General features: G+C 38.6%; 1 protein-coding gene across 2 annotated transcripts in view; it reads left to right on the top strand.

The window, feature by feature from the left end:
* The first annotated feature begins 2,052 nt into the window (after positions 1 to 2,052).
* The window catches only part of LOC136694085 (chemokine-like protein TAFA-2), a 52,198-nt gene continuing 33,130 nt past the window's right edge, over positions 2,053 to 21,120 (top strand). The window contains exon 1 of one of the 2 annotated variants that reach the window (XM_066667453.1): positions 2,053 to 2,499. The gene's annotated coding sequence lies outside the window, so the exon portion shown is untranslated. The remainder of the gene's footprint in view (positions 2,500 to 21,120) is intronic. The other variant, XM_066667454.1, reaches the window with a different exon arrangement.

The raw sequence follows: 21,120 nt of genomic DNA on the forward strand, positions 1-21,120 counted from the left end.
GCCATCCTGTGGCCATGTTTAAAAACAATACTCGTTCAAGGTTAAAAGCTTCACTCTAATTCAAACCTAAAAGTGCTGTCTAAAACCAGTCCATATGGATATTTCTGTTTGGAAGGCGCTGCTGATTCAGTGTTTAAGGAACATATCAAGAAAAATATAATGTTTCCCTGCTGTAAGGTGTGTGCTGATATGTTTATATGATATTACTGAACCTCACACTTTTAAATCTAATTCTGCATGTTACACTGAGTTACTGTAATTACAGACACCTGATAATGCAAACTTAATTTCTGTTTTTGTTTGTTTTTCCAAAATTAAATAAAAACATGACCTCTAGGGTCACAGAACTCGACGGTCACAGAATTTGGTGTACCACCGCCTTTCAGCTCGCGCAGCTCGTGGAGAGCAACTGCCTGGCTCTTAAACATTCACAAGGCACAAGTCAAACAAACAAATCAACCAAGCTCCAGGGGAATCTGAACACACCTTATGACTCTCTCATGCAGTGGGGTCTGAGAGCTCGAAGGTCCGCATGTTTAAAAGTTGTTTCCTAACATAAGCTTTCTCTGGATATCCTGACTTTTTTGCCACAGTACTGTCATGTGCAGGAGACTGTGAAAGATCTAAATTTGTTGCAGACTTGCATTGAGAGATTTTAATTTGTATTTTTATTTATACGCAAAGACTGAGCCATCTGTGGATATTAATATTTAAAAAATAATCTTTATTATTGTGGACTTTTATTCAAAATTGTATATTAATGATAATTCTGTCTCTGTCCCAAATCTTTTCACTGTCATTTTTATAAATATAGGAACTCTAGGGAGTATTGTAACATGAAAATTACAGCTTCAAAATCATTGTAATGCTCCACTGATCAGCAATAGAGAGAACAGGGCTTCTGTTTTTGCTGCTCAGGGCTTAGAACTGCAGAAACTGCGCTATGTAATTTCTGGAGGAGGGTAAGTCAACCATCTCTCACCACTCCCACTTGATTCAGGACAGTTCTGTGAAAGTGAATGACACTCTGGGGGAGCCCAGGAGCAAAAATGCTAAATATTACCTAGTGTTCCTTTAAATAAAATTAAATTGGCTCATTCATTCATTGTCTCTAACCACTTATACGGTTCAAGGACTCAGTGGGGGTAAAGCCTACCCAGAATCCCCGGGTACAAGGCAGAAACACACTCTGGAGGGGGCGCCATTCCCTCGGAGGGCGACACACACTCACACATTCACTCACACCTATGGATACTTTTGAGTAGCCAATCCACTTACTGTGGGAGGAAACCCATACAGACACAGTGAGGACACACCTTACTCCTTACTGACAGTCACCTGGAATGAACCCACAACCCCAGGACTCCAGAGCTGTGTGACAGCTACACCACCTGCTACACCACCGTGTCACTCATGAGAATCAACAAATTATAAGTAATTGTTTTTATTTTATTTCGGAAAAACAAACAAAAACAGAAATTAATTTTGCATTATCAGGTGTCTGTAATTACAGTAACTCAGTGTAACATGCAGAATTAGATTTAAAAGTGTGAGGTTCAGTAATATCATATAAACATATCAGCACACACCTTACAGCAGGAAAACATTATATTTTTCTTGATATGTTCCTTAAACACTGAACCAGCAGCGCCTTCCAAACAGAAATATCCATATGGACTGGTTTTAGACAGTATTTTTAGGTTTGAATTAGAGTGAAGCTTTTAACCTTGAACGAGTAGTCTTTTTAAACATGGCCACAGGATGGCGCCACATGAACAAAAATAATCTGTAGTCTGTTACAAGAAAATATAGTTGTATTACAGTGACATGATGGATTTGTAACATTATAATCACTATAGTAGTATGTGGATAGATTAGAATGGTTCAATACTGAGCAATACTCTACGGATCTACTGCATAAAAATGCTGTAGGACTGTTTGGAAGTTGTGTTATTAGTAATATTAAATATAGCTGACTCCTATTAGTACGGCCATTGTTATTATTACCATTTGTGATTGAGGAGCTCATCTTCTCCAAGTGTGTACAGTGGAATGTTAAGCTGTGTGTGTGTGTGTGTGTGTGTGAGTGGTGGGCAGGCAGGGTCTAGAATGTGTCTGCCACTGCTTTAGGATCTTTCTCTCCTCGACAGCAGCTGTGTGTTTCTCGCTGAGAGCTGTGTAAGTGTCTGAGTGTTGAAGGGTCTTATTCTCGCCGGTATTACTTTCTGCTGTGGTCCTCTCTTCAGTCTTCAGTGCTGAGGAAACTGAGGCTGAAGAGGAAACCGAAGTAGAGCTGAGGGAGGTGAAGACGAGCTCTGTGGTTCTTCAGTGGGCTGCTGTTGTGGATGAAGCGCAGATCCTGATTGAGGGCGAGATGTTGAAGCTCCCCCGGAGCTGAGACCCCTGCTCCAGTCGGACTAATGCCGAGCACACACTCACAGCAGATCTACACTGGACTGGCTTCGGAGGATCCAATGGACTAGCACAGGGAGAACACAGGTACCAGCTCACTGACCACACCACTGGACTTTCGTAACAGACTGTATACACAGCAGTTACTTAGTTGTTTATGTTGCCGTCGTCAGTACTAAATATCAGACATGAATTAAACCGGTTTAACTTGTTTCCTTTGCTGACAGCCAAGACCCAACTTTACAAGTATGTGTCGCATACGTGACGCTGTATCTGACTGCGACATCAGATTTGGTGTAAACAGTTTGTGATTTATTCCGCTAGTAACCTGTTATTACTTTCATGCAGAACCAGTACAGGAAGTGACGGTCTCTCAAATACAGTTAAAAGCGCATAGAGACTGATGTAAAGAGGGAGATTATATTTAACAGGCTGAAGTTTAGAGGATACACTTAAAAAAACTCTATTTTCCACAACACAGTCTTTAAATAAAACTTTAAATAAGAGTGTTTATACGGGTAAACCTTGTGTTTTGAAAATAGTGGGATATAGTGACGAGTTTTAGCACTAAATTTGAATATCCACCCAAAACTATAACTAACTAGCACCAATGCTAACAGCTCGAGGACCCTTCAAACAATTAACCACATTTACTCTGATTTGTAAATGAATATTTAATTTGTCTATAATTTAGACCACAGGGTGTAATTTAGATACTTTTACACGCGTGAGGGCAAAGTTAATAAGATTTTTGAGAAGCTATAATCAATGTTTACTTTAAAGGTGTGATTATTGTTGGATGAGGGTGGCTAAGTGCTGTAATGGTGTTTTATAAAAAATGTAAGGGATATTTTTTTTTCCCCTGAAACTTGCAGATAGGTTGTTGAAAGACAATTTATCAACATATAAAACGTCTTTTATTTTAGCTTTAAATACATAGGCCTGTTTGTAAACATTTGTCAATTTATCATCTGTGAGAAGCAGAAGAATAAGTTCAAATTGTCAGTAATGCTGAGATTCTGTAATAATATAGTGTCATTATTCCTGTTTCAGCACAGTCAATTCCATGCAGCATGGGCTTGTTCATAGGTTGATGCGTTGAATTAGACTGTACTTAATGCAATAAAATGTGCAGGGATGGGTAAGGCATGGGGATATATTGGGCTTGACATTGAATGGCAAGCTTCCTGACAGGTGCTCTTACAATTGCAGGTGCCTAAAAAAATCTTTGACCATGCAGTGCCATGCATAAATCACTTTGGTTTCTAAAAGAATTTCAGTTTGAAAGGACTGTAATTGAAAGGATATCCATTTAAAGTCTCCTGGTGGATTTAAAAGGCATTCTTTTTGTAATAAACCCTTTTCTGCACCATCGTTTTTGGGAATGTACAAGGTTGGATAAAAACGCTCCATTTGTTTAGTCTGAAGACTGAGCCTGAAATAATGTTGGTGGATTTCTTTTTGATTAAATTTAAAGCGACTTATTGCGCGAGTGCTGCAGTTCATAGAACACATCATTAAATGTTATAACACCAGAGGTGCCCTATGGGGGAAAGTTAGGATGATTCTAAGGGCCTGTGACTGACAATGGCCCTAAAAATTGATTAGAACATATGGTGGTGTAGCACAATGTAATATGTTTTCAAGGAGACAAAAATCCTTGGCGGTGTCCCTGTATAATATTGTTAAGTTGTCTTGGTCCTTCAGGTTGTTATGAACGTTAAAGAACTTCGTGTTTGATTGTTGTTTCTTGAGGCTATAAATAATTTACACTGGAATTTTCTCCAGCTGTTTAGGTTTGTGAATATGAAATGAAAGATTAAATTACAACGGCTTATTGTTTGGGGTACAGGAAACTGCATATTTAACTTAGTTGATTGACAAATATTTTTAAGCATTGAAGAGTTTCATCAGTTCAGTTTGTTTGGATGACTTATTAGAACCTCTTTTTATTAATCGTCATAAACGTGCAATTGATTTGACCAATTTAATCACAGACTGTGCTTTACTCACTTTAACTCTTTTAATTTGGTAGCCTTAAGGTTGCAAGACTGAATGCTAAATGAACCAATGTCAAGAGAACAAGACATTTTTAATTCTTTGAGTGAAAAAACCAAGGTTTTACTGATGAAGATATAAAATCTAATTTCAAATATAGTTTGATACATGGTCTCAGATATAAGATACAGGCCTACACAATGATATGAAAATACTTTACTGTATAGTATTACCATTACATTACTATATATATATATATATATATATATATATATATATATATATATATATATATATATATATATATATAGCAACCTTGAATCTCCAATATGGAAACCTACAACCATTCGGAACTTTGAATTGAACTTAGTGGAACACCCCACAATGAATTCCATTGCACCATTCATCGTCAAATTTTTAAAAAATTTAAAAGATTTTTTAAATTCTGTGAAGAAATAAAATCAGGATTATTAAAAAGTATGTATTTATATATCTGATATGTATGAATTTGGTTCATTAATAACAAAAATGAATGCTGTGCATTGCTGCAAAATGGATCTATTCTTTCAACATTAACATTAAAGAATTTATTTAGTAAACGAATAAATGTTCAATTTGCAAACATCTGCAAGATGTTGTATTGAAAATTTGGGCATACATTGTCAAGAGGCATTCTGTTGAATTATTTAAATAATTAATTCTATAATTAATATAATTTAATAATTAATTAATTCATTATAATGCCCCTGTTGTGATTACATATTTATTTGTGAAAATAAGTCTGAGTTTTACTTATTTTCACTTTTAAAACAAAGAAATATGTAATCACACCAGGGGCATTATACATTTGCCACAAAACTGTGTTCCAGTAAAAATAAGAAGATATAAAAATGAAACAGCAACTTTCTGATTTAAGAATTCATCTTCAGTGATATACAGGAATATTATGAAAGCTTTCTATGAGGCACTTGCTGAATGTATTTGAAGATGTGCCCTTGGTTAAACTGCCTTTCATGCCCTTGTGAAGTGTCTGAAGCAGCGGTAAGGTATGCTGTTCTAATAACGATCACTCAGAAACCCTGCAAATCCAAGCATGAGGGCTTTCACTGTACCATACTCTCAGGGCATCGTACATTTCTCAGGCTGAGTTCATTTTTATTTCAGAAACTGGGGATTCAGGTTTTTGCATTTACACTCACGTTTGATCTCATATCTCCAGTGTGAATGAAAACACACTCTGCTGAGAAAAAGATGTGATGTAGCTGTAATGTTGGAACAGTACCAGTGCAGTTTAAACTACAACATTAGTATCTCTTCAACAGATATAAACATTGTGCTTCCAAGTCAGAATAATCAGTCTCTTGTGTCTGTGTAACCGAGTTTGCTGCTGTATTATTGTCTTTAAAACAAATGCAGTTCTACATACAGAAACATTACTATTGAAAAAAATTACACATCAGCAGTATACCTGGATAGTAATTTACATGGTTGTCACGTTATTAGTAATCTGGTGATTATTATGCTCATTATTTTTTAACGGACAGACGAACATAAATTAGTGTGAAATCAGATTAGGTTCTCTAAATCCCCAGAGACCACCTTACATTGATTTAATTTCCAGGCAAACTGGACATTGAAAACATTTATTAAATTATCAGTATCTGTTTATATTAGATAACCTACTTACGTTTATAAAGTAGTTTCCATAAAAGCATAATATCAAACATTTGTAAAGAATACAGAGAAAATGGGCTTTCTATCAACCATCAGATAAACGATAATTAATGCTTTTATTTCTGAAAGTTCTCCACTCTCACATCAGATGTGAAAAAAAAATCCACAGGTCTATCTTTCCACAGGGAGAAGACAAACATGTGTCTGAAATAAAGTGCAACTGCCAAGAAGCTGTTAATGAGAAAAAGCAATAGACCAAAAGAGGAATATTTCTGAATCAAATAAATAAGCTGCTGAGGTTCTCAGAGCCCAGATTTCTACACCACTCTGTATTCCCCCTTGAATTCAGGACCGTGCTGTAAAAGTGAATTACACCGTGCAACTGAAGGGGGAGCCCTAGAGCAAAGTTACCAAATCTTATGTAGTGTTCTTTTAATATACATTGTTTTCTGCCTACTCCACTGACCCAGAAAAAATCATTAATGAGTTTGGCAGAGGTCTCAGAAATGAGAAAACTTCATTTATATTCTTGCCCCTGTACATCATTTGCAGGTGAAGATTGTATGTTATTTATGTATTTATTTATTTTTAAATGGTACAATATAATACAGTATAATATATATATATATATATATATATATATATATATATATATAATATTTTATAATATAATATAATATAATATAATACTAGTCCAATATACCTGCATAGTGATGTATCACGTCAACTTTTTTATGGCTAGGTTTTTTATTTTATTTTATTATTTTTTTTTATTATTATTTTTTTTTTTTTACATTTTTTTCCCAATTTGTATATTTTCAGTATATCTTTCTTTCTTGCACAGTAGCCCTGTTAACTTTGGTGCCTTGGTGCTGTTTCATACTGATGAGCAGAATACCCCCCCTTATTCTCCCAACTACCATTTAACCCCTTCCTGGGTGGCACTGCTAGAGTACCTGATACCTGCTGTTTTTTTTCCAAAACAGGTGCAGTAGAGTGTAGCGGTGCCAACACATTGAGGCCAATAAGATAAATCATGGACAGGAAATACATATGGTTTTATGGCTGCAATTCATCCAGCTTGTTGTTAAAATAAGAATTTTATATAAAACATTTAATTTGTTCTAACATTCCTTGAGCAGCTGAATTGCTACCCTCATCCAGCACGGTCTGAGGGTCTGAATGCACACTCTTCAGTGACGTTCAGCTTTTCCCTATGAACTGAGGTTTCTCCAGATTCCCTGAATCTTTTCAAAACATTGTACTTGATAGATGATGAGAGACCTAAAGTCTTTACAATATTGTGTGGAGAAATCTTTGTTTTCTCACAAAGATTGGCACAAAATTGTGAGCGATGGCCCCTTCGTTCTTGCGAAGACAGAATGTTTGAACACTGTGTAACTTATATTTTCTATAAACATTTCAGTCTAATTTTGACCTGTCCCAGTTGTTGCAAAGTGTTGTAGGCATCAAATTCGAATTAGTTTATATTTACGAAGTAATCTCAAGTTTGAAAGAGAACACAGTAAAACCTTTTCTTTGTATTTTGTCAGGTAAATACATTTTTGTTTTTTTTTCTCATTCAGAAACACAGTTATTTATATATAGAATCAATTTGGAATAGATTATGGGCAGAAAAAAGGTGCGAACACATTTTTCTCAGTTTGGTGTTCACATGCAAATAAATACTAAATAAATATTGGTAAAAATACACTGAATGGCAATGATTAGTGATTAGTCTTCTGCAACAGCATGAGGTTAATAAAAGAGAATTATAGCATAAATGGCACACCATGGCTGCTCTCATTTGGGCTGGAGTTGAGAATTGAAAGCCGGGCTCAGTGAGAGCATGATATTATTGTCAGAGGCTGAAAACCACCACAGTTGACCAGGACAGGAAACTCTAATTACAGCGTGTCAGTGTTTCCTAATCCAGCAAAGAGGGAGGATTACAGGAGCTCTCATTATATTGAAGTTCTCTTTAACACATCAGGTCTTTCAGCTTTCATCCTTGCCAGGGTGTTTCGCCGTGGTGTAAAAAGAATTCACACTTTTGGACGTGACATTTCCAGAGTCTTTGGTCACTTTTTTACTCAGAACTACTGAGGGGAATTTTCGCCCTGACCATGCTTTAAACACTATTCAGTTTAACCACATGGTTCATGCAATGGATGCTTATGCTCATTAGCAGTCCTCATTCAATTCATAAATTAAATATATAAATATTTAAGCAGGCAATTGTTTCCTCTAAATCTTTTATATTGAACTAATTAGGCTCCTTCTTAAATTATAAAATAGAATGGAATTTTACCCTGAATAAAAAAAGTTACCATTCATTAATTCATACAGTGCACTAGTAATATCCAACTGGACCAGTGATGCAATAACCAGTCATTAAATAAGCATTGGTCTCTTAGTGTATACACCTATGAGATTTCTAACAGATCATTAAAATGTTCAGCAGCTTTGGGTCTGCCAAATAAATGTCAATATATTTCACTTATTTGTTCACACAATTTTGTTTGTATTAAAAAAGGCATTTTATAATATGGCTTTAATGTTTCTAATGATCAAAATTCTGGCTGGTCAGTTGTGTTTACCTGAGAACATGACATACATCTAAACACACAAAGTGGCAGTATAAAATAACTCTGCACCAGAAACAGTTTAGTGACCTTCACATACTCAGGTGTCCTTCAGTCCCGTCTAATCCAAGACCCTACTCAGATGAGAGGCTACAGACTGTATCTGGAATAATCTGAATGTAGAAATGTATTTGGAATCATTTGTTAAATTGCTTATGACAGGGATGACACCAGAATGATGCATTAGTGTTTCTTGTTTTGTCTCTGCACAGTTCACTGGGTTCAACTTGGGTGGTTAACTTTGCAAGCTTCCGTCTCTGAAGGGCGAGTTGAAGAGCTGACATTCAGAGGATTTCAAAGTGTGATAGGATAAACTGTAACCTAGTGAATAACAATGAGTTTTAAGATCATAATTGCACTTATTGATGGTTTCTGGGGTAATATCAGAATGATGCACAGACATTTTGGCAGAAGCAGTAATTTGATAAATCAGTGTATAATGACTAGATGTTGTATATTTTATCTTTGTCTCTTGGCATCTTAATCATTGTCATTTATTCATAGTAATTTCACTATTCAGAGCAAAGCTGAAGTGATTTTTAAAAAATATTTTTCTACACACTCTGAAATGTTTTGTATTTGTAAAAAAAAAAAACACCCAAACTAGTAAAACAACAAAAAAAAAACCATCAGGGAATGTGTGAGAGTGAAACATTCATTCATTCATTGTCTGTAACCCTTATCCAATTCAGGGTCGCGGTGAGTCCGGAGCCTAACCAGAATCACTGGGCACAAGGCAGGAACACACCCTGGAGGGGGCGCCAGTCTTTCACAGGGCAACACACACGTTCACTCACTCTTTTGAGTCGGCACTCCACCTGCCAACGTGTGTTTTTGGACTGTGGGAGGAAACCGGAGCACCCGGAGGAAACCCACGCGGACACAGGGAGAACACACCAAACTCCTCACAGACAGTCACCCGGAGCGGGACTCGAACCCACAACCTCCAGGTGTGTGACTGCAACACTCCCTGCTGCGCCACCGTGAAACATATTTTTCAAATTAAAACAATCTTCATCTGATTTAAAGGTTCTTGGAAAAAAACCCTAAATGGGTAAATAACATAATAATAAAAAAAAATAAATAATAATATACTATAGCCCTGTGAAGGACTGGCGCCCCCTCCAGGGTGTATTCCCGCCTTGTGCCCAATGATTCCAGGTAGACTCTGGACCCACCCCGACCCTGAATTGGATAAGCGCTTACAGATAATGAATGAATGAATGAATAATATATTATATTTATATAGTGCTATTCAAGAATTCTAATGTCTCTTTTTATTGCATGCCATAGGCTTGAAGTGCTTTTTCCTGGTCGCTTCTCCACTAGCACAGCTCCCCTGTGATATGTAACCAGTGACGTCGCAAAACCTAGTCTCTAACAGGAACCGCAGGCTTTGAAAACCATAACAATGCCAGCTGTAAGGTTAGGTGTGTTTATTCATTGTGTATTCATGTATTGCTGTTTTTTTGTTTTTGTTTTTTGGACTGAACATGGCTCCAAGGCCCTGTTTTCACAGATTCCCCAGTTCTCACAACAGAATTTTCCTCGTTGCAGGGACTGGCTCTTGCCTGAGTTTTTCATTGGTTGCTTATCCAAAGAGAGTTGGAACCTCTTCAAAACACCACGACGTAATTTTAGCAGCTCCCGTTGATCTGAAAAACAAATTTGACAGCTGTTGTAACCAGTGGCTAGTTTGTGCCGGTGGTCTGCATTTCGTGGCGATAGACTTGGTGAAAGAAGTCCCTCTGGCCAATCAGCACTCTGCAAGGTTTACACATCACATTTAGTACCTACTTGGTTCACTCCGTACCAGGGACCAGGTACCAGATTTAGCTAGTGGAAAAGAAAAAAGAGCCAAGTCGAGTTGAGTAGGTTACATACAGAGAAAAAGCATCAAAAGATGCTTACAAAAGTCAATACATAGAAAATATTGATAGACATACACAACAGAACAAATACAGCATACAAAACAATAACCAACAGTACAGAACTGGGTTGAATAGTTTAATGAATATTATAAGGAATATGATCAATATGGGTGGCACGGTGGCGCAGCAGGTGGTGTCGCAGTCACACAGCTCCAGGGGCCTGGAGGTTGTGGGTTCGATTCCCGCTCCGGATGACTGTCTGTGAGGAGTTGGTGTGTTCTCCCTGTGTCCGCGTGGGTTTCCTCCGGGTGCTTCAGTTTCCTCCCCCAGTCCAAAACACACGTTGGTATGTGGATTGGTGACTCAAAAGTGTCCATAGGTGTGAGTGTGTGTGTCTGTGTTGCCCTGTGAAGGACTGGCGCCCCCTCCAGGGTGTATTCCTGCCTTGCGCCCAATGATTCCAGGTAGATGTGATCAATATTATTAGGAATATAAGGAATATTATAAGCAAAGGAGAAATGATAATTTTTTTGATGTTTGATTTGAATCTAGAGTTGGAGAATGTAGGACAAGATGGGGAAGAGAGTTCCAGAGTCTTGGAGCAGATCTAGAAAAAGCATGCATATCTGTAAAGGCTGGGGGGATGAACAGTGAGCAGCCCGGCTGAGGAAACCCTGAGAGTGAGAGTGGGTTTGTAGGGATGGAGAAGATCAGACAGGTGTGAAGGAGCAAGGTTATTTAGAGCTTTGTAAGTGAGAAGGAGTTTTCTGAATTGAATCTGGTATTTCGTGTGAAGCCAGTGAAGATGTCGGAGAACAGGCATAATGTGTTAGTGAGAGTGTGAAGGCAGGCAGCAGAGATCTGAACCATCTGAAGTCTGCGGACAGAGGAAGAGCTGATGCTGAAGACCAGCGAGTTGCAGTAGTCCAAGCGGGTGGAGATGAAAGCATGAATAAAAATGGCAGCCTTAGACTAAGAGAGAGATGGCCTAATTTTACGCAAATGAAAATATGACGTTTTAACTGATGTGAGTCGAGGGTGACACCCAGATTATGAACCAGAGGTGAAGGAGATACACTTGAATCATCAATAGAGAGAGAAAGAGAACCAGCTATTTTCAGATTTGATTTAGAACCTAGGGCGGCATGGTGGTGCAGCAGGTAGTGTCGCAGTCACACAGCTCCAGGGACCTGGAGGTTGTGGGTTTGATTCCCGCTCCGGGTGACTGTCTGTGAGTTGGTGTGTTCTCCCCGTGTCCGCGTGGGTTTCCTCCGGGTGCTCTGGTTTCCTCCCACAGTCCAAAAACACACGTTGGTAGGTGGATTGGCGACTCAAAAGTGTCCGTCTGTGTGTGTGAGTGAATGTGTGTGTGTGTTGCCCTGTGAAGGACTGGCGCCCCCTCCAGGGTGTATTCCCGCCTTGCGTCCAGTGATTCCAGGTAGGCTCTGGACCCCCCACGACCCTGAATTGGATAAGCGGTTACAGATAATGAATGAATGAATGATATAGAACCTATTGGTATGAGTTCAGTCTTTTTACTATTTAACATGACGAAGTTGTGATTCATCCATTTTGCAGTCACACAGCTCCAGAGGTCTGGAGGTTGTAGGTTCGATTCCCGCTCCAGATGACTGTCTGTGAGGAGTGTGGTGTGTCCTCCCCGTGTCCTCGTGGGTTTCCTCCAGGTGCTCTGGTTTCCTCTCACAGTCCAAAAACACACATTGGTAGGTGGATTGGTGACTCAAAAAGTGTGAGTGAATATGTGAGTGTGTGTTGCCCTGTGAAGGACTGGCGCCCCCTCCAGGGTGTATTCCCACCTTGCGCCCAATGATTCCAGGTAGGTTCTGGACCCACCGCGACCCTGAACTGGATAAGTGCTTACAGATAATGAATGAATGAATGAATGAAAGGTTTCTAGCAGGCCAAGAGGTGGATTTTTAATGGATTAAGTACTCAAATAAATCTGAATGTCATTCGCATGACATGTCCAAAGGGAAGCATATACACAATAAAAAAGGGGCCCAAGAACTGATCCTTGAGGAACCACTTGACAAACAGGAGAAATATAAGAAGTATGACCAATAAGGGGACTTAACTGTTGTCTGTCAATTAGATAGGATGTGAACCAGTCCAGGGCGGAACCATTAATGCCCAGCTCTTGCAGCATGGACAGAGGATGGGGTGATTTACTGTGTCAAAATCTGCACCTTGGTCTGGTAGTAAAAGGAGACAGAGAGCACCAGAATCCACAGCTCAGAAAAGAATGTATAAGCATGGGGACATGTATTTCAAATTTAGTGAACCATCACACCATATGAAGGCTCCATGATACTCACAATGTTTTTTTTATAACATGTTCTTTAAGGAACCAGAAGTGTTTCTCCTTTTGCATCTCGGAAAATGATCCTTTTTGGCATCTTTCTTTATAACAGCATAAGTTTACATTTGTATTTCACTTGGGCTGAAAACTCAGGGACATCGGAGCAGCGGTTATCTCTCGTTACACACACATCATACTGCAGCGCTTCAGTCCATAACTCTGCTGATGATAGTGTCTGGATGGTGCAGTGAATGGTGCTGTATGTGACAGGGAAGTTGGACGTGCTCTGTGAGGGGTAACATAATGAGTAGCAGTAGCTAACCGTAACTTGCTTTCACTAGGCAGCCCAGCCAATTATCCCTCAACACTCGTCTTGTACTTCACATGTGGCACACACACCACTGGCTCTAGATCTGTTTTGGTCGCCTTTCTCTCTTGGAGACTAATGAAGACTCAAATTAATTAGAGACTAGTAGCTTTGGAGCTCTACATCTGTGGGAATTTGTTTGGTCATAGGGATGGGAATGAAAGCAGCACTGAGTTTTGACCTTACATACACTCTCAGACCAAAACTCACTTGCTCCTACAACATTTATTTCTGAAATGAAGTGTGGGAGAACTCTACAGGGAGTTTGTCCCACTTTTCTCCACTCTTCTGGGAAGGCTTTACACTAAATGGAACATTTCTGTGAAAATTTGATGACGTTCAGCCATGACAGCATTAGTTAGGTTGGGTCCTGATGGTGTATTGCATAGTGCTTCTTACATGTAATGCACCAGAGTGTACTGGACAAACTGGGTTCAAACCAGGTGAACTTGAAGTTGAGGCTTTTATGTGAGGTTTTGTCTGTCTGTTGACCATCTGCTCAGTACATCGCAATGTTTCTTCACTCATACATTTCAAAGACTGGTATTAGAAACAAAACTGACAGATGCAAAATTCTTGGTTTGAGGAGGATTAAAAAGATCCCCACTTTTGATGTTGTGTACTCTATACAGATAATTAGCGTAGAGAAACTTTAATCTTAAGACTGAAAAAAAAGCGGGCATAGATCTTTTGCCTGTCTAGTAAGCTTTGTGATTTTCACAAACAACACACTTTTAAAACTTGATTATATGTTAAACTCCTTTACTGAGATGGAGGATGGAAACTATGCAGAAGACTTTCCTGTTATTCTGGTTTTGGGTTTGCCTCTGTGTGGATATCCATGTCTGCTTTTTTTAAACAGTAAATGCTAAAAATATATGACCGGACAACAAACAAGATGCATGTCATCTTCAATATCAGGCCACACCAATGCAATATCAATAAACCTATAGCAGATCTTAGAGGATGGAAACAGTGGCTTATGAAAATGCACCAAATCCGGCTACATTTGGTGGCACAGAACCACACACTGTTATATGTCTATAACGCCTCTATGTTGTGTGAAACTTGAAACCTCACTTAACCTAAACATTCATTCATTCATTATCTGTAACCCTTATCCTATTCAGGGTCGCAGTGGGTCCAGAGCCTACCTGGAATCATTGGGCGCAAGGCGGGATTACACCCTGGAGGGGGTGCCAGTCCTTCACAGGGCAACACACACATTCACTCACACATTCACTCACACACTCACACCTACGGACACTTTTGAGTCGCCAATCCACCTACTAACGTTTGTTTTTGGACTGTGGGAGGAAACCGGAGCACCCGGAGGAAACCCACGTGGACACAGGGAGAACACACCAACTCCTCACAGACAGTCACCCGGAGGAAACCCACGCAGACACAGGGAGAACACACCAACTCCTCACAGACAGTCATCTGGAGCATGACTCGAACCCATAACCTCCAGGCCCCTGGAGCTGTGTGACTGCGGCACTACCTGCTGCACCACCGTGCCACCCTTTACTTAAACAGTCTTTGTCCATATATGATAAGCAAAGAAGGTAATTATTGAACTAATTCCCTGATGTAACTATCAACACACTGACAATGAGGATCATGGTGTAACAGGTAGTGCTTCTGCCAAACATCTTTAGGATCTCAGGGTCCTGGGTTCTGTCTGTGAGGTGTTTGCTGTGTTCTCTGTGTCTGTGTGGGTTTTCTCCAGGTTCTTGGTTTTCCATTGTTGAGGATTTTTGGTTTGCCACATCATTTGAACCCAGCAGTTGTCATTCATTCTGTGTCAATATTTCATGATGAAAGGACCAATAGAAATGCTCCAAATTTACTTGCGATAAAATCATTTTTACATTCGCTTCCATTGAAAGTTAAGTAGGTTTTTAATTTTCTCGTAAAGCTGCTATAATGGAGATACATGGTTTTCATTGTACAGCGATGATATGTTGGTAGGTGTTGTCTAAAGGTGTGAATGTGTGAGAATATGATATCCTGTGATGGACTGGTGCCTGGTGCAGGGTGTATTCCTGATTTGTGCCCAATGATTCCAGGTAGGCTCCAAACCCATCACAACTCTGATCAGGATGAAGATGTTACAGTGCATGAATGAATTATAGAGAGGCTCTGTTAGAGACTGGAATCCACTACATTAATATACTACAGTCTACACAGGATAACAATAACTGCACATGGTCACTAGTGATGGCCATTCCAATTCTTAGCTCACAATATTCATTCATTCATTCATTCATTCATTCATTATCTGTAACCGCTTATCCAATTCAGGGTCGCAGTGGGTCCAGAGCCTACCTGGAATCATTGGGTGCAAGGCGGGGAATACACCCTGGAGGGGGCGCCAGTCCTTCACAGGGCAACACAGACACACACACACATTCACCTACGGACACTTTAGAGTCACCAATCCACCTACCACAGGTGTTTTTGGACCGTGGGAGGTAACCGGAGCACCCGGAGGAAACCCATGCAGACACAGGGAAAACACACCAACTCTTCACAGACAGTCACCCGGAGGAAACCCACACAGACACAGGGAAAACACACCAACTCCTCACAGACAGTCACCCGGAGGAAACCCACGTGGACACGGGGTGAACACACCACACTCCTCACAGACAGTCACCCGGAGCGGGAATCGAACCCACAACCTCCAGGTCCCTGGAGCTGTGTGACTGCGACACTACCTGCTGCACCACTGAATATTGTTTCTGCACTATTGTCTCCCCCTGAAATTTGCAATACCTTCTACCATTTAATTCATGAATAAAATCTTAATCTGCCTTTGGTGTAACTAATAAACAAATGTAGCTGTTTTTCAAATGATGTCCACCTTAAAAATCTGACTAAAAAACCTGAGAACCAGATGAAATGATACAGCCCTAATGGACACATTATTTAATGTGAGAAACTCAATATCAGTGTTTTCCACTTCTTTCTTACATTTTGATAGGCACTAGAGATGCACTGCAGAAGTGTGGGCCCTCATATTTTAACATATATTTTCATACATTACTGAGATTCGTGCCTGGGTCGATGGATTTGAGATCACATTCAAAAAAAGCAAGAGAGAAAAAAAGAGAAAAATCACACAGAATCTCCATCAGCCATCTAAGGCAGAGCCGTGGAGCCATTAGGCACCTTTCGTTTTGGCGGGTAAAACCATCGCCATTAGTTCCGCCACGCTCGGGTACGTTTCCATATCCCCTCCATCCTTGCGTTTTTCTGTCCAAGAAAATAGGGAAAGTTGCAGATTAATTTAAACTAATCCTTCATGTCTGGATTGGCTTTAATTACTTGCTGTGGCCCCAGACGTGCAGAGTGTGCTGCAGTGACTTGACTGTGGCATATATTTTGAGAGTCTTCGTATTTTCCTATCTGTGTTTAGTACTGTACAATAGATCCAACAAAGAAGGTCGTTTATCTAGTAGTTTATCTAGGAGTAACTGTGTATTTGTTCAAGAAAACACTAAAATTAGAATAAATTTATAAATAAACAGTTCATTGTGATTAAATGTGTAAGTGTATTAGCTTATTCTTATCAAAACACCTTGTCAATGAAGCCTAGTATTTACTTTCTTTTGATATCCATGCAATGACTGGGACCAAACCTCTGTATTTTTCTGCCTATGTATTCCTAACTTGACAGACTTAACATTTACCGCACGTATGTTTATTTTTTTATTTATTCAAATATTTTATAGTGTTTTAGCTACATAACAAACAAACAAAAAAAAAAACAATACTTTTGTGGTCAATAAAGGTTAAGATGTTTGTGGTTAATTAGCCGTCTCGTCCCAGGATGCCAGTTATTATGGGGCTGGTAGTAGACAGTGGGCATGGCTGCAATGCTCTTATTTTATAAAGTCAGGAAGGTTCAGTTATCAGAATGCAAACAATAAGCTACACAATATCAGTGGATTTCTCATTACTGTAGCACGATTACGCAGTCAAAACACATACCAGTTACATAATGATTAAAAAGCTAATTCAGACTCTTCCTGCTTAAACACAAAAATACTGTTAAATATTGCATTAAGTGTGTGTGTGTATATATATATATATATATTAATTAGTTTGCATATGTGAGTGTAAAGAGCACAAAAAGAATGGTAAATAAAAACTTGACTGCATAAATAAATATAAATTAATTTTTTTTATAAATTTTATCATTATAAGAATTTATATCCATTTTGTTTGTGTTGCTGTAATTAATATTATTTTCCTATATTTATTAAACTTATTATTTAATAACTTCTATGAACGTAGTATGTAATGTATGTATCTTTTGTGAGTGTTGCCCAAATACAAACCTTTTTATTTAACGGATTTTTTACAAACACACACACACACACACACACACAGACACACACACAGAGCACTAACGAGGAGAAAGTGTCTTTGTGGCGAGTGGAGCAGAACGGCCTCACACGACCCATGTGTCTAAAGGTGGCATAAACAAGCCTCCAGTGTAATCCAATCTCACAAATTAGCCTGTCATTTAACAGGGATTAAACCCCCTGCCGGAGATGGAGTATAGAATAACTTAGCTATTGCCTTAGCAATTGTTATAAAAAAAAAAAGAGCGAAGGGGAAGAAAGAGGTGCAATTCCATTTAATGCTTGTGTGCACACACCTCGGCTGAATTGCCAATGGAGCTGATGTAATTAGATCATTTTTTAAATAATAAAAAAAAAACTCACCACACCACCCCTTCCTCCTCCACTCGTAACATTAAACCAGCACATAACCTTAGTGCTTCCATACGAACTCACTAATCTCTACAGCCTTAACTGACCTAATAAGATAGAATGCTTCACACTTGGGCACACTACATTTCTTTCAAATTCCAAGCTGATTATCAAAACGCTGGCCCTCTAATTCTTAAAGATATCCATTCGGACTGATTTTGCAGATAGTTTTGATGATTGAAACAGAGGGGGATGTATAATAAATTACTAGGGTTCACATACCACACAATTTCTCTCACTATTTCTGAAAGTGAATAGTGAAAATAGTGAAAGACTAATATGTTGATGAGGTATGTGACATTTGAGCGTGTAGTGAGATGTAGCCCACGAGGCAGATTCAGTGACTAAAGTCTATGTCTCGCTAAGTCTCACTTACTTTTTGCAGATACCAGTGAAGTCAAACACATTTATTTGTATAATGTTTTATACAAATTGATGTTGTCACAAAGCAGCTTTTTCAGAAATTGAAAATTAATACAAATATAGAAATTAATAGTGGCAAGGAACAAGTCTCTTGAAGCAGGAGGAAGAAATCTTGGCATTTACCCATGACTCATAAGAGGGACCCGTCTTCCTCCGTTCAAACAAACCATTAATAATATAGTTTTAACTTAAAATGACAGGTACGTGGTACTGATATCGATAATATTCAGTACTAATAATATGGGCTGTCTTGATAATCTTGAATAGCCACAAGACCAAATGTAAATTTCTCCTTTAAAAACTAACAAACTTTAAAATGTGCTATTTACAGTATAATCATTTAAATTAAAAAGGTCATCTAGAAGGAATCTGTAACAGAAAATGGTCTAGAAATATTAGAACATATTGATGGGCAGCATTCCTAGTACATGACATCTACATAATCATTTCATAACAGCTGACACAAAAGAACGAATGTTTATTAAGATTTATTTCAACAAGTGTCAGTTTACATGAAGCTAATTTTATCCATTTAGATATGTGCCTTTATATCGTAGCCTTTAGATGCCTTCACACATTTATGTCTGTTGCCATGACAGGCTTAAAGATATATTAAAGATATACATAACAGCACTGGAAAAGTGAGTATGTGCTATTTCAGGACAGGTTTGTTACAGGACTGGGTCACATTCATTTTTCCCTTTCCCATATCTGCATTTCCTGCTGTGATTTGTTCAATACCTGGTGTCAGATCAGTGACATTGAATGTGTACAACCACAAAAATGTGGTTTTGGTTTATTGAATAAACACAAGTTACCTCTTTCATAGATATAACCTAGACCCCATGTATTATTTCAATTTTCAATAATGAATATGTTATTATTTAATTATTTAAAAATGTTAATGTGCACAATGTGTCGTTTACACAGGAACAGTTAGATAGAAGCATCTGCAAAAACCACTTCACCTTGACTTTCCCTTTCCCCCCCCCCCCCCCCCAACCCCCGCACACAGGCTCTCACAAAGCACTGCATTGGGTTCACAGGGGAGAGAAAAGAGGCTTTGAAATTCACTCTCACAAGCTGTTCTCAAAGCAGGGAGCAAGGCAAGGAAAGGTGTATGCCATTTCAAGAGATTAATAAAGGGCTTTAATTGAAGATTGAAATTTTTATATTTTAATAAATGTCTTATTTTGATGCACTGAAAATGTCTTGATCTAATCTAAATTCTAAAAACCAATGATAAATCTTCAGGCTTCAGAGACTAACTAGTCCTGAGAACTAAAACGTGATTATAACTTTATTTAATAAAGTCATCTTGAGTGTTTAATTACCACAAAGCATTGAGGTAAATGTCTTGTTTCTAAAATCTTAACTGTGCCCAACAAAACAATCTTTTCCCCTGTGGTTACTAGTTATAGCCAAGAATACTCTCCCATGTGATAGGCCTTCAGGAGCTGCACAGTCAGAGTCCACCAGTTACGTTCTGATTTACAGTCCAAGGACCAATACATCTCAGAGTGTTAATATGAGCCATAGGTGAGACTATGAGATTTCAGAGAGTTTGTAGAAATGAGAACTGACAAGAGCAGCTCTAAGGCAGGGCTCTTTACTGAAGGTGACACTGTAAAACTGTTGCATACAAAGTATAATTTGTGTTTGCCTGTAACAAACTTTAAATAAACCAGGTGGATTGTCTTTTACAAGCTTCTGTTTTTGATCTAGAACACCAAAGGTCTTCATTTGCAGCGTTAGATTAGCACTAATATATTTTAGAAACCCCCAAGTATGTTTTCAGTTGGGGTTAGACATTTATGACTCAAGCTAAAAGTCAAGCTCCAATAGTCACTTCTAAAATAATAAAAAGTTGAAAAGAAAGGCATGAAATGAGATGCTCTGCAGCCTTTACATATGAGTTTAAGGTCATCATCACAGAGGTACAGGCTGTTACACAGTGGAACGGTGTTCTCTGGCACAATAGAACGACATCCATACATTTGGGCTGAGTTGGAGTGGTGTTTGTGATAGTAATGCTGCAAAATCAGTACCTGATCTCATTAATGACGTGCATTTCTTTGTCATTGTACAAAGTACAACAACTACGTGTCTTCCACATTTAAACCATGTGTGGCAGTGAACACACACACACACACACGGAGCAGTGGGCAGCCATCCCCAGGGCTGGGGGAGCATTTGGGGATTAGGTGCCTTGGTCAAGGGCACCTCAGCCATGGATTAAGGGAGGAGGACAGGACTGTTCCTATACTTTTATTGGTTTTTAAACGTATATATACAACAACCTCGAAACCAACTAAAGTGCACAGACTGTCCACACACTGCATATGTCCACACACATGCACATACATAATATCAAAAGTTACTTGTTATGTAAATAAATGAAATTTTACGACTACTACTAATAATCATAGTTTCCTTTTTCTTCTTCTTCGTCGTCGTAGTAGTAATAGTAGTAGAAGTGGTAGCATTAATAACTATATTAATTTTTAATGACAATTATCATTTTAATTCCAAGTATTTTGGGGGGAATTATGGGAAAGAAACATTTTATACAAACCATATTAATCAAGGCACTCTCAAGGCTACATCCCATCAAATCCTCACT

This window comes from Hoplias malabaricus, chromosome 4 (assembly GCF_029633855.1).
Source record: "Hoplias malabaricus isolate fHopMal1 chromosome 4, fHopMal1.hap1, whole genome shotgun sequence".
Taxonomy (NCBI): Eukaryota; Metazoa; Chordata; class Actinopteri; order Characiformes; family Erythrinidae; genus Hoplias; species Hoplias malabaricus.